Genomic DNA, 3,573 nt, shown 5'->3' on the forward strand with positions numbered 1-3,573 from the left:
GAGAAGGCAGTGGCCAGAGATGGTCCCACTGTGACAGACTCACTGGGGTCCTGCTAGATTCCGAGCCTCACCCTGGGGGAGGCAAGGGAGTGAGAAATACACTAAGAAATGGTACCAGCAGAGGAGGGGGATGACCTCTAGCTTTTCAACCTGTAGTTTTCCTTGGAGGCCCATCAAAGCCCTTGGCTTTGAGAAAAAAGGGATTCTGTGGAGTGCTGTCCACACGATACACCAAGTCTCATTCTCCCCAGGAGGTAGGACAGGAATGCGGTGTTGTAAAGAACGGGAAAAGGAAATTAAGTTCTGTGGGCAGGAAAGCTCCACCTTTCCTCTGGGGACAGAAAAAGAGCAAGGGGTCAGTCGAGGACATATGGCTGAGCTGAGCCACGTCCTCCTCCACTTCTCCTGGTCTGGACCATCCAGCCCAGATGACTCAAGCAGGCAGCCTGGGTTCACCCAGGAGTGGGCTTCAGAGAGGGTGTCAGATACAAAGTGTGTCAACAGCACCTCCAAATGACCACCCCAAAATGCTAAGGGGCAGAGGCAGAGGAAGAAGGAGAGTTATGTTGTGAGAATTACACTCAGAGTTTAGTGTAATTGAGTGGTTTCCTTTATGACTTTCCCAACTCTCAACAGGGCAAATTTCCTGCAATTAGCTGGGCTATTAAAAAAATGGCAGCAAAGCAAAGGAAGAAACTAGGGTGTGAAAGAAGAAGAAGAGGCAGGGACAGAGAATGAGTCCCTGGGTGGTTTCCCTGAGGTGTCCTGATGCCAAGGACAAGTTCAAGCAACACACTGTTTGAGAATCTTGTTATGCAAAGCCAACTTTGCTCTGGGCATTGTCAGTCTGCCCATGCTTGGCTTCTCCTTGCAGCTTTTGGTTTTCTGCAAGACCAGATGGTAGTTCTTTTCTTTTTACAAGGATTTGAAAACAGAGAGGAAGTTCTCAGCTTGACTTGGTAGGATTTTCCAGGCTTTGAATGTAACAGAGGATGGGTTGAAATTCTTTGCCCTTTCCCAGTGCCTGAAGGATGAGCTCACGAGCTCGCACGCTTGGGTGGCACAGGGAGGGCACATGCAGGCTGCTCCACTGTGTCTCATTGTCACCTTGCGTCTGTGCCATGGGTCATGATCCTTCCTTGGCCCTAAGCCCTCCAATGACCCTGGGGGGTCTTGCAGGTTTCCGTGCCCACCCAAAAAGCTCTTTCCCAACAGTCTTCTCATTTTTTGCTTGGGGAGGGGGGGTCACATGCATTGGGACTGAGCTCAGGTTTATGCCCAAAAAGCTTTCTGGACACCAGGTGAATGTAACTATACCTTCCCTTGCACTCACGCGTAGCATGCGCTCTTCCAACACATCATGGTTATTGAATACTTGGTTGTCTTTTCTTATTAGATTAGAAAGTGCTTAGAAACAGGGATCATCTTCATTTTTGATCCTTCAGCACCTAGAAGAGTGTCTGGTAGCTGCAGTGTGCTCGGAAAATGCGGTGGTGCGAAAGGGCGTGTGTTTCCAGAGTCCTGCGCTCTTGCACTTGCTACACTACTCGTCATGCTGCCCACTGGTGCTGCTCACCTGTGACTCTCCTGGGATGCACTGGCTCCTTGAGGGCAAAGCTACAAGCTTACTGCCTTTAAGACAATGTCTAGCATGTCCAAGTGTTAAATACAAGTTGGCTTTGGGAAAATGTAAAATACTGTATGCTAGTTCTTACAGTCCCCAGAGCTCAGTCCATGGTCATCATGATGCTGGCAATACTCCTGAACACGAGCACTGACCTGGGCACATTGCATGCATCACACCACTAACCATCGCAACACAGCCCTTAAGGTAGGTACCTCCTGCCTGCTGCCCATTTTACAGATGAGGAGACTATGACTCAAGGAGCTAAGTGATTTGCTCCAATACACATATCCAGACGGTGACAGAGATGAGAGGTCAATCCTGGTTTGGATTTGGATTCTATGAGGCAGCCAGACTTTTGGCTCTAGGCCTTACCCGCTGTATTTCAAACTACCTGTCAGCATTTGAACTCCTGGAGAAAAGGGAATAAGTCATCGCTCCCCAACTCCACCCAATCCAGTAACTGATGCAGGCTATAGCTAAGCATCCACTTGGCTGACTGTATGTATGATTACATGGTCACCTCATTGTATTCTCTTGCTGTCAAATATTAGGTCATACCACGGAGGCCCTGCAAATAGCTATGACTTATGGCTGAGGATAAGGGTAGAATTTCAAGAGCACAGACTGTCTTTTAAAAAATTTTTTTTAAATGTTTATTTATTTGAGAGAGAGGGAGAGGAGAGAGAGAGAGAGAGAGAGAAGCAGGGAGCACGAATGGGAGAGGGGCAGAGAGAGAGGGAGACAGAATCTGAAGCAGGCTCCAGGCTCTGAGCTGTTAGCACAGAGCCCAACGTGGGGCTCAAACTCACGAGCTGTGAGATCATAACTTGGGCCGAAGTCGGATGTTTAACTGACTGAGCCACCCAGGCACCTCATCTTTTTTTTTAATTGTTTTTATTTTTAAGTAATCTCTACACCCCACATGGGGCTGGAACTCACAACCCTGAGATCAAGAGTCTCATGCTCTACCTACTGAGCCAGCCAGGTGCCCCAAGCTACAGCTTGTCTTTACCTAGATTGAGACCAAGACTGGTGATAAACTGTGAAATAGATTTACAATTTAGCAAGGACAGAATTGGATGTATTATCAGCACTGGGATACATAACATTTTAGTATTTCCTGGGAGCGGCCAAAATATGCATGTCTTTAATATAAACAGAGACCAAAGAGTTTACATTCACTGTCCCAAGGTTATGCATCAGGTAAATGGATAGAGAGGATTTGAATTCACTCTGGATTCCAGAGCTTGTGCTGGAACTGCAGGTCGGACCTAGATTATGGTAAACCCTGAAATGCAGGCTAAGGTCTACAGACTCTATTACGAAGACTGCAGAAGGTTATGAGAGGGGGAGCAATAAGATCAGAATTACACTCTGGAAAAGCAGTGCAGCAATGGAGAAGAGGAGAAGGCAAGGCTGGAGGATGGAGGGACAGCACCCTGTGGGGAGCCCATTCAGGAAGCTGTGGCCAAAAGTTGGGTTTCGATAAGGTTGTTGTTCTCACACACATCAAGCCTGAGATGACGGGACGGAAGCAAATGCCCAGAAGGCCGCTGGAAGTGAGATGCAGAGAGCAGTGGTAACCAGGGGCACAGATCTGGGAGCTGCTATAGAAAGGCAGCAGACGTCGCCCTGAAAGTGATGAGGTCACTAAGGGTTCCTATGAGGACCCAGGGGGACAAGGGGCTGAGGATGAAACTTGGAGATGTGGCATATTCAGAGGGTTGGAGAAAGGCCAGGTAATTTTGAAGAAGACAGGAGGAAGAGTCAGGTGCAGCCCAGAGCAAGGGCTTGTAGCAAGCTGGCTGACAATTTAAGAGCAGACCCCAGCATTCCTTTTAACGGAATTGTGTTCAGAAAATCTTTGACAAGCTGCCAGGGTGAAAGCGGTAAGGAGGTGGATAGAGGAAGAATAGAGAATGTTAAACCACCCAGCTCTAGACTGA

Source organism: Crocuta crocuta, unplaced genomic scaffold (assembly GCF_008692635.1).
Source record: "Crocuta crocuta isolate KB4526 unplaced genomic scaffold, BGI_CrCroc_1.0 scaffold48, whole genome shotgun sequence".
NCBI lineage: Eukaryota > Metazoa > Chordata > Mammalia > Carnivora > Hyaenidae > Crocuta > Crocuta crocuta.